Raw genomic sequence first — 12484 nt, forward strand, 5'->3', positions numbered from 1 at the left:
GATCAAAAATTCCCATTCAACGCCCATGGATCCCTAGAGGCTCAAACCTAGGGAAATTTTCTATACATAGGTATGTTGAGCCTATGGAAAATATGCAGAGGCATGACAAATTCTAAAAACTCCTTTTGCATGTAGAGAAGAGATGAGTTCCGAGGAGAAGTATAAGCTTGTAGGCCCCCCCATGAAATAACTCTTCCCAATAATAATTTGTTGACAGTTTCCAACCTTCCATATAAGTCATTTAAGGACCCATGGAAGGGTTGACATCAGACCCGTATAGGATATGGACCCAAAGAAATATTTCTAGTTATTATATGTATGCATCCACTCCCAAAAAGGTATGTTTTTAATATATTTTTTCATTGATAATTCGGCTCCATAGACCCGAGCCAGTAACAACCCACCACAAGCTCTTCATAGGGAGAGCAAGACTAAAGAAATATATTTTTTTTAAACCCCATCCACTAGAATGCTTGGAAAGGGATAACAAATGCTCTGGTCTTCTTCCCAGTCCAAAGAAAATTAAACATAACCTTACAAATCTTGTTTATAATGGATTTTGAAATATTGGAGAGATTTAACCAGTAAAATTATATGCTCTCTATTATAGATTCAACCAAGATCATTTTGTCCCCGAGTGAGATTCATATATACTAATCCTTTTTTCAATCCTCTTAATCAGCCATGACCAGTGTTTTGCATGATAATAGTTTGGATTAAGGGGAAAATCCATATAAGTGAAGCCATTATCAAGGGAAAAAACCTTAAACAGGATGAATGAGGCATATTTTGAAATGATTTGATCTAGAGTGTTGTATTGTAAAAAGGAGGACTTATGATTGCTAATCTCGATGCTAGTCACAAAGAAAAACGAAAGAAAAATGTGATGATAAGAGCCCCATTCAGAGACAAAGCCTTCTCCAAAGATAAGCACATCATCCAAAAATAGTAGATGTGATACTATAAATGACTTATCAATCTTAATCCCTTTGATATGACCATCTTGCTTGGCCTAATTAAACATCAAACTAAGACCCTCAATGATAAGCAAGAAAAGAAGAGGGGATAAGGGACAATTGTGCCTTAAGCCCTTTGGAACAAGGGAAAAAATTTGTTAGAGAACCATTGAAAAGGAATGAGAAATTTGTAGAAGACACATATCTCATGATCTATTTTTTCATCTTTAATTCAAGCCCAATTTGTAGAATTAATAGCCCGAGGAAGTCCCAATTAACCTGGTTGTATGCCTTAACCAAGTCTAATTTAAGGATCATAGAATTGAATTTCTTTGTATTGATGGAATGTATATCTTCTTATGCCACTCCAATGGCATCATGAATCAAACGACCAGGAAGGAAACTGAACTATTCATGGATAATCAAGCTAGAAATTTTATGTTTGAGCCGATTGGATATGACCTTCATTATAACCTTATATATCAGGTTGCACAAGGATATCGGCTTGAAATCATTGAAAGTGAGAGGCTTTGAACATTTAGGAATAAGGGCTATAAAGGTGACATTAATTGCCCCAAAAATCGTTCCCTTTGTTTTGGCCTCCTCCACAACCTGAAGGATGTCGTTCCCCAGTAGATCAAAAATGTTAGGTAGAGTTCAACAGTCCATCCACTGATCCAGGACTTTTGTCCTTGGCAAAAAATTTGAGGACCAATTTAATTTCATCCAATGTAACCAGACGACCCATCATCGCAGAGTCATCTTCCGAGAAGAATATGGGGAAATGCTTTATAACATTAAGTTGTGCTTGTATACGATTATTTATGGGGCCCTTGAAGAGATTATGAAAGTGACCCTTTGTAACCATTTCCAAATCCTTCTGAGAGTAGATAGTATTACCACCATCATGTTGTATATCCCAGATGGAGTTTTTAACCCTTCGATGATAAGAAAAGTTGTGAAAGAACTTGAAGTTACCATCTCCTTCTTTAACCATATAGCCTTGCTCTTCAACCACCAATGTTCCTCCTCAACTTTAAGGAGCTAGGCTTTCCTCTGTCCTAAGGCAACAAGTCGTTGCTTAATAGGGTCCAAAGTACTTCAAGATAAGAAATAATTATGAGTTGATTTTATGGCCGATTTGATTTCAAACAATTCCTGCCTTTCATCAAGAATGAGAAACCTGGCCAAAGTTTAACATTATGTTTGAGAAAAGAAATTTTATTCACCTTAAGATTCCATATCTGACATGGAAAAATCTGTGTAAAAGCTTTTCCAACGTGAATGAACCAAAGCAAGGAAGGATTCCTCCTTAGGCCAATTGTGATTAAACTTAAAAGGGAACTTGGTGGGTGTGGAGGGTGAACCATAGCCCTCATTTTACAAGGAAAGCTTTTATGTTTCCTTTTTTCACCAACGACATTGAAAAGAGAAAAGCATGGGCATAGTAAAATCATTTTATATCATTCTTCTTTGGCATCTAATCACAGTGGGGTCCTTCAATCAAGTTGCAAAAACAAAGAAGTGGGACAAACGTGCTCGGCTTCATTCGTGCCACCATTACTTTTCAAAGTCTTTATTGTTCAACCCTTCTGTTATTTAAAAAAATCGATATATTTAACATTTATATCAAATATTTAAATTAATAGATATTTGAAAATTAAATCTAATTGTAAAATAAACAAATTAAAAAACAATAAAAATGTTATAGACAAAAGTCACATAAAACATTATATCGTAATCTTTTGAAATAATAGCTCTTTATATTTTTTAGAGGTCATGTTTGATCATTATTTTGTCACATTCTATGATGCTGTAAATAATCCAAGAAAATAAATTATTTAAAAATTATTTATATTATAAAATTATTTAAAAACAATTTATTATATAAAAAATTAATAAAAAATATTTTTAATAATATTATAAAAATAAAATAAAATTTGGGTAGTTTAATTAATGATAGTTGTAAAAATGAAATGTTATGTATGAAAAATTTGAAGTTTAATTTTTTGATTTATTATGGTTGTGGTTTTATAATCATATATAGACACCTAAAAATTATAGCGATAATTGTTAGAATCAACTTATATCACATAAGTACAAAATTAACCTAAATATCAATTCTTCTGTAAAAAAATATTATTAAAGAAAAATACATATTTTATTGCAAATCTCTATTTGATTATTTCACAATATCAATAAATAGAAATTTTATCCCAACTTAATTATGAGTGATGTAAAAGTCGCTTGGGATCCCTAAGCCTTAGATATGAACGTGACTTTGTCGACCCATTTGCAAATCTCTATTTGATTATTTCACAATATCAATAAATAGAAATTTTATCCCAACTTAATTATGAGTGATGTAAAAGTCGCTTGGGATCCCTAAGCCTTAGATATGAACGTGACTTTGTCGACCCATAGTGCCATGACCATTAAATTAATTTAATTAAAAATGCAAAGACCAAAAAGATGCTTTAAAGTAAAAGTACTTTTCTGGGTTGGTTTTGGCTTTTAGTTTTGCTTATTTTCTCGACTTTGTTAATCTTTTTAGAAACATTTATTTATGGTATTTATGTTTTTCACTTTTTATTATCTTTATAAATTCCCGTCCTTGAAATTTCAGTACGAAATTTATGATTGATTTCACTATGTTCACACTTTGACTTTATAGCAAAATTTGAACACTGATCCCACCTCACTCAAAAGAAAGTAATAACTTTGTATTAAATTATGGTCTCTCATATTAAATTATGGTCTCTCATATTGGTGCTTGACATTTAATTTGAATGTAATAACTTGTATTAAATTGTGGTCTCTCATAATGGTGCTTGACATTTACAAGCAAACAATCACTTATTACAAATGTTATAAAAATAGTTTCACAAGTCTGTAAAAACCAAAATTATATTATTAGTTGGATTTGAATATCATGAAATTGAATCTGATAGACTTTTATGACTTTTAAATAATTTAATTTCATGTCTACTTCTTCGAACCTTTCGAGCGAAACTATTTTATAATGTGCAATTTGTCTTTATTTAACCTAGCAAACTTGACTCATTTAAAATATGTGTTAATATGATCACTCATATTGTAAGAGTAAAATATATGCGTAGTTTAATGGGTAAGTTAATGAGGTTTCAAATTTGTCAAGAAAATAATGGAAATTTTAATTAGTTTTCATAAAATTTGGTAGAAATTTTGGGGAATCTCGGGTACAGTTATCAAATTTCAAGATTTTAAGTGTCCCAAGGGTTTTTGATGGTGTTGAGTCCATTTCCACCATCAAAAACAAGATTCACACACTCCTACTGTCAGATTTTTTGAGGAAAATTTGGTCGGATTCTAGCAAGTTTTTGTCATCCAAGCAAAATTATCGTCTCAATAGACAATGTTGTGTGTGTGTATATGTGAATACATATTAATTAGTGAAGGAAAAAAATGTTGGATTGCTTATAAGATATATATTAATCGCATCTAACTTATAGACAAAATGTTTTTTATTACAGATCATTTCTCCTAGTTAACTTTAACTAAAATCCGACAGAGATTTTAAAAGCTTGAGTTTAAGTTGTTTAATCTATAGAATTTGAGTGCCCTAAAGGTTTTTTAGGGTGTTGAATCTATTTATGCAATCAAAAATGTATTTTAAACAACAAAAAATCACAATCTTGCTTGAAATTGCATGACCAGATTCTGTTGAAAAAGGTTATTTCGTCTATAAGTTAGACTACGCCTATATTAATTAGTGAAGGGAAAAAAAAGTTAGATAATAATCATGGTATATTTAAATCACAATTCATTACATCAACGAGAGGTATTATTCTTTTATGGTATTATTTCTTTTCAATTAATTTTATTGATAAAAAGGTTATAATATATTATAATTCATATAATATTATGAATATTTTCTCTCAATCAATATTAATATGGAATAATAATTTTGTATAGAATAATGTTTATGTTATAAAAATAATTGGAAAATTTTATATTATAAAATTTGTAAAAAGAAGTTAAACAACAAAGTATAAAGACAATTATCTTAAGTGTTCAAACATGAATAGTAATTCAAGTACCACAATACAAAATTTGTAAAAGTTCACAATTATTACATCACAATGATTTTTGTAGATAAACTTGTAGGCATATAACTTAAAAAGGACTCCTAACATTTTAGTTACTTTGATGAACATAGAAATTAGCGAAAGACATGGCGACTATTGGCTTCTTCTTGTCCAAGGTTAGTAGCAAGACAATTTTGGTTCCCAAGATCCGTGTCCTCCATTATCTAGTGGATTGGATATGAATCTTTGCTTAGGTTGACAACCATGTCTTTACACATGTTACATTCTACTTTTAGTTTATCATTTGTATTTTCTTTATGCACTAGGGTACTCATGATTATCGTGTTTTGTGATGTACATTGATGTTCATTTTCATGCAGCTTTGAGGTTATTGAAAAAAGGGAGGATTTATTACAATGTATTGATTCTTTGGGTCTTCTTAAAACCCTTCTAAACTCTTGTGCTTCCTTATAATCCATGTGAGCAACACACCAAAAATCAATAGTGCTAACTTTGGTTAAGCCCATTCCTGAGCTCGAGCTAATGGATAAGGTTATGGCCCAAAAAAAACCTTGTTTCATCCAAATAATGGTAGCCCCATATTCCATAGATTATACCACCAAACCACGACGCCAAAGGACCACAACTTTTCAATATTGGGTTGTAGAAAACCAAGGTCCAAATTTACTAAGAAAACAACCAAAATAAATATTAGGATGCAAATAAAACTAAGTAACTACTAAGAGGGTTTATTCTAGGTAAGAACCAAAGGTGAAAACATGCCGATGGGAAGATATATAACATGAATTACAAAAACATACAAAATATACCCATCCTCTAGAAACCAAAACAAGAAAACGAACACAACTAATTCATACCCAAAGACAATTTCAGACAAACAAAATTCCAAATTATAAGCTACAAACTAAGTGACACTCTTATTAGGTTGGGTTGGTTTGACCTATATTAATCCAGATTGGATCATTATATTTTTTATCATCCATCTCGATGCATTCATAGTGGAAAAAGTGGTGGAATTAGCTCACGGAACTGTTTTTACCGTCAAGACCTTGTTTGACAAAACGGGGTCTGTAACCTTCCAAGAGAATTTTGAGGCATTAAACGATGTCTTTTGGGGGTAAAAATTTACTTATTTAGTGTTACACCATTTCATGTTGTTCTACACATAAAGATATTTCCAACGGTGCAAGAAGAGCATCAATCAGAGTCTGTGTGCAAAAATTATGCCACTCAGAAGTCTACCTTCCTATTTTCACACCTACAATTCGGGAGGATGTCGCGTCAACCCCCATTATTCATGAAAAAGGGGCTAGCCACGTGTTTATTATGTAAAATACTATATAAGAGTCTATATTGTAACTCTAGTTAAGAGTTGATGTAGTCAAAATTAACCACTAGTAGGCTATCAGGCTGTGGTATAACCGAGCCACTAGGAGGAAGAGGCATTCCATTCTTTCAAGAGAATTTTGTTCTATACTTGAAAAAATATAGCAAGGAGAGATATGAGGTAGAGCACACATAGAGGATACATACACTATAGTGTCCCACGAGCCATATGCATTACTTTTTTGTACCTACAACCTTATTTTCCAAACAGACAAAGAGAGCAAAGCAAACTCACCTTCTAGACGGTTTTTCTCCCAAAAGGGTTTCTCATAGCATATTTTGTGTCTTATGTGTGTGTGTGTGTGTGATATTATTTTGTCGTTATCTACTTTTCTACATAATTTCCGTTCACATGCATGCACTAATTATGGTAAAATCTACATACCTAGAAATTAAATAAAACGGTAATAGTGTATAATTTTAGATTTTTAATATAAGATTGTCAGATCTGTTGTGACGAACTTTCCAGTGGAATATCCACGGAAGTTTATGAATCACATATTCCTCCCTTTTACATAATAATATTATCCCATGCAATGTTTCATTATTCCATGTTACCAATTCATTCATTCATTGAGGAGTTCAAGTCCCCAAGTCAAATTACTTCCATGCATGTGAATAAGAGGAAGACTAGTGCTTTCAAGTCCAAACTCCTTAGGTATAGATTGTTGGCAGTGTTTAATTGATAAATAACTATTAATTATGATTTTACAAGCCCTGTTCCAAAGTTTGGACTATTAAGGACTTGGATAGTAGCTCCAACCCTTATTTTTCTAGAGGACACCTATATTGTGTATAACTACTTTATTAACCAAAGAATCAATTCGATGATTGAATTCTTGCATTACTTGGTAAAATGAAATCTTATGCAAATTACTAATCTCCTTTATGGATTTATGTTATGATCAAGACCAATTTATTATGGGATGGATTTTATTTCAAGACCCTTAGATTAATAATTTTGCTTATGTCTCCTATAGAAATCAAAGATTTCATTTTTGCCTCTTTTGTTAGGAGGATACCTTGGTATATAGCATAAGTTTTTTCTTGATTATTTGTAACCTTTCTAAGATATTGAGTATATTATGTTTCATGATTTTCTTCGAGATCTAATCAAATCCCTCATCACCCTTCACTACCCTCCCCGACAGTTGTCACCCCTGGATTTCCTTTGGATGCTCTAGAAGAGAATGTAGGGTCTTTGTAGAAATTTCCATCTCTAAAATTCATACACACCCAATCGAAATTATTAGTTTATGCCTGAATTTGGTTTCTGGAGGCTTGAGCTAGAACTCACAGCTAAAAATAATGAATTGTTGTAGCCAACCTTCCTCACTTGGTTCCAAAGGTAGATGATAAAATTTTTGTTACGGGTTTGTGTTAATGGATTCTAAAACAAGTCTTTTTTATTTACCTATAACCTATCTAGGTCTCTTAAGTCTATTTAAATATAGCTCCTTTTCAAGCCAAATAAATTTTCGAACAAATATATTAGCAAAGAGTTGTCTAGAGATGATTTACGATGAGTTCATTTTTCAGAATTCCCCTATCATTTTTACTCCATAATTGGGTCTATGAGCTTTATGATTGATTCCAACGAAGGCATGATGCCAAACCTATATTTATAAAGTACATTCAAAGAGAATATGATATATATTTACACTTGAAAATCTACTTAAAAGGGGTCTATCATCTTCAAAGATATTAAGAAACTACATTCAAAGAGGCCTCAAACTCCTCTTTTAAGTAGATTTTCAAGTGTAAATATATTTGTGTGAATGATTAACCAAATAAATATGTTAACTTTGGGGATGCCATCTAAATCCCAAACCTATTTACAGATAACTAAACAATACGAGAGTGGAAAATATTGGGAATGATGTAGATATCCATTCCCTACAAAATACTTGGAGGCTCCCTAATATCAATTATATAGAGAATGAAATGAAACGTAGGAATATGAACAAAAATGCACACACATAGAAAATATTGCAAATAAAATAGTAATACAATGAGAATCCAATTTATAAATCAATCAGATAGTACAAGATTTTGAAATGCAAAGCAATACAAACTAGCTAGAATGGTGGTAGCTTATATCTTAAGAGAGAGGTGTCGGCTACATTCATTTGCAAGTTGTTAATTACAGGAGGCCAAAACAACCTTCTAACATAGATTTCTAAGACATAAGAGGAAAAACACTAAATATCCAAAACCATAACCCTAGGAGATGAAGTGGAAAAAAGGAATGTAAGCCTCGAGGAGTCTAGTTGATATGTTAACTTCCTAGGGACATAATTTTTGCATACAAACTTAATTTTAGGTGCACAATGGTGAGTTGGAAATATCTCAATGAGAAGAACAATTTTGGTCAAGGATCAATTCATGGAAACCAAAATCCATCATAGGGCCAAAAAAAGTTGTTTAGGGACAAAAAATGTGACAAACGTTTAGGACCTAAAAACTAGAGAAAAACTACCAGGATGGGGAATTGTCCACTATGAGTGAATGGAAGAAGTGGGTGGCCATTAATACCCACTTTGATCAATCATCTCCCTTTAAGAATAAATGGTATCCATTTTTCTAAGTTCCTCTATCATATGGAGAAACTTTTGTTGAATATGATAGTTGGTGAGGCACTTCCCCTTGTGACAAAGACATCTTGCTTTAACAACTTGACAAATTTTTATGTTTTGTTGGTGGGTGACATTCATGATTATTTAAATGATTTGTTACACTATATCCTACTTAATGTAGTTAGGGCTAAGTTTCATGGGGGGGTGAAGGAGGAATTCTCATCCACCTCTATGGTGTTCAATAAAGTGGAAATAATGGTTGAAGCAACTCCATATTGAATATTGGGTGGAAGCCAAAGAAAGGATGGGATACTCAATTCAAAATCATTCTCACCCACTAGTTTTTTGATATTGTAAGGCTCACATATGAGTGTTTTAAGCTTCTTTTGGATCACTACAAGGTGTTATTTTTGCAAATGCAACCACACCTTATCACCAACTTGAAACTAGTGTGGAACCTTATGTTGGTCATGATGTTGTTTATACTTGGAATTGAATTTCTATAAGATATCATGAACCTATTATTAGATGTGTTGGATATGATCAACAAATTTGGTTTCTCTAGTTACCTAAGTTTGAGCATGGGGAAAGTATTCATGTATAGATGTAATGGGTCAAACTATGTCAATGGGGGCTAATGGCTAGAACCTCATACACACTTGAAAAGGGATATGGCTATAGAGGTGCAGAGGGATATTTTATAGCTATGTTGAAGTTGTTGTAGGCTATAATCCCATGTGCATGGATGCTTGGAGTTGTACATGAGTAAAATATTCATAGTCATCCTATTGATCACTTTTATTTTCCCATCAGATTGGGGGTGGTAGGAAGTCAATTTAGTTAGCTTGGTGTCCATTAGATACCATATGGTACTAAGGAACCTACGATCCCTATCTAAATGGTAGTAAAAAATGAACCCAAACATGCTCAAAGAAGAGCTTAATAGTGTTTCTTCTCAGCATGGTGCCAAAATGGCCATATTAGAGAATTGATCAACAACCATAAAAACATAATTGTTATGGTGCTTGGTGGAAGAAAAAATTGACATGTAATCCATGGAGAATAAATATTAGGGTTTGTATGGGATAGGTAAGGGAGTGTATAGCCCATGTTTCTTAATGGAAAGCTTATACATGCATAGGTAGTGCAATATTTAATATATATGCTAACATATTGTTGAAGCTTTTCCCAATAGAAATACTTTTGGAGTACTACTACTATCTTCTCCACATCGAATTTCCCTACCACGTAATTATGGCATACCTCTCAAATTAGTTCTACATGCTCTCTTGAAGAAACAACAACCTATCCCAAATAGCACAATTGCATCCTAACAATGAAAGTTTGGAATTTTTTACCTATTCCTAGTGTTTAATATGTAACAACAAATTAGGGTCCCTACCATAAAATTGGGGCCAACCAAACATCTCATGCCCACAATAGTTAAGCATTATGGTTAAAGACATAAGTGGGGGCCAACTAAGGAAATCTACAACATGGTTTGTGCTACCTTCTTATACTTAATGTTCAAGTGAAATTGTTGCAAGTTCATGGACCACTTCTGAGAGTGGTCATTTTCAACTTTCATTATGTATGTGTGATTGCAAGGGCTTGTGATTAATGTGGAAGATCATCTCCTTTCTCAAAATTTCATGCTTCCATTGTTAGCAGACTTTCACAATAGAGTACATCTCCTTATCATAGGTGGTATACTTGCGAAGAACATTAGAGAGTGTCTTGCTATGATAGGACATTAGATGTCCATGATGACTAAGGATCACATTTGATAACTTGGTCATCTTGATCTTGAATGACTATTGTAGGTTCGATAGAGTGAGGAATTGTGTCAGGCAGAAGTAATGTTTCACATCATCAAATGATTTTTGTTGTGACTAAAAGTAGGAAATTTTTCTTTAATCCACCCTTGGTCAATTGGACTAAGGGCCAAGCGATATGAAAAATGCCCAACACAAACCTATGGTAGAAGTTGGCAAGGCCCATGAAGTTGTGAATCTCTCTTAGAGTTGTTGGGGTTAGCCAATCACAAATGACTTGGATCTTGGTTGGGTGCACATGCACTCCATTTTTATCCACGATGTATCCTAGATACTAAATTCTATTCATGTTAAATGAAAATTTCTCTATATTGGCATATAATCTTTGTTGCCATAGAGGGATTAGGATCTATTGAATGTGTTGAAAATGTTTTGCCCAAGTTTTGTTGAAGATACGAATTCCATCCAAAGATATGACCACATAAGAGCTTGTGAAAGGTCAGAAGATATCATCTAGCATCTTCATGAATATTGTTGAAGCATTAGTCAAGTCAAAAAGCACAACCAACCACTCAAAAATGCCATCTTTAGAGATGAAAGCAATCTTCCATATATTAGTTTGTTTAATTGAGACCTAGTGGTAGCCTTGGAGGAAAATTGAGCAAAACCAAAAGTGAATTATAATCCAGAATCGCATAATCAAAAGCAATATACCCTGACCTATTTTTGTTTTAGAGGTTGGTTTTCCCACTAATAGTATTCTTGCAACTAACTTTAAAGAAAATATATAGTGCTATAATGACAATATGAATAAGAAAAGTTAGTTAACTACAAATAAGGTATTAATTTATAAGCTCAAAATTATCTCTTTAATGTTATATGTGGTGCTATAATGAGAATATGAATAAAAAAAGTTGGTTAACTAGAAATAAGTTAATAATTTTAATTTAAAAGATCAAAATTATCTCTTTAATGTTATTATCTTAGAAAGAAATAAATGTTAAAAATAAGTATAAAGTTCGATAAATTTAATAATAAAATAGAAATATGAACGAAATCTAAAACACCTTGAGAAAAAAAATTATAAAATTTACAAAATTAATAAAATAAATTATACAAATAAAATCTTATTTTCAAAATATTTATAATATTATTAATATTTATAATGTATAAACAACTGAAAACCATAATAAATTACATAATCTTATATCCAATCTATTTAACTTAAAAATAGTATAATACAATTGATTAATTAATTTTTTTAAATATAATTAATATTGATCTCAATAAATAATAATGTCATCAATAACATTATTAAATATTTAATAGAATATATTTTTTTAAGTATTTATTACACAAAAATTTGATTAATTGAAAGTACCCCTAAATAGAAATTACCCTACCCTCAAAGGCTATCAAATATACCAATTTAAGTATTTCCTGTTTCACTCAAAAGTCATAGAACAAGGCTGCCAAGTATTATGAGTTATGCGATTGGGTTGTGATCTCAATAGTTAGTTATAAGGATGTGACTTTGTCAATGAATGACACCACCATTAAATTACTAAAGAACATGTTTTCCTTTTTTATTTCTTTATTTATGTTCCCTTTCTAATGCCTCTACATTAAGCATTTTATTCATGTCTTTGGCATCTATGGTGGAGAACCTTTTAGCATCTTTATACATATTTCAGTTATTGAAA

Source organism: Pinus tabuliformis, chromosome 3_2 (assembly GCF_031772625.1).
Source record: "Pinus tabuliformis cultivar Carrire ecotype Pingquan chromosome 3_2, CPIR1, whole genome shotgun sequence".
Lineage (NCBI taxonomy): Eukaryota > Viridiplantae > Streptophyta > Pinopsida > Pinales > Pinaceae > Pinus > Pinus tabuliformis.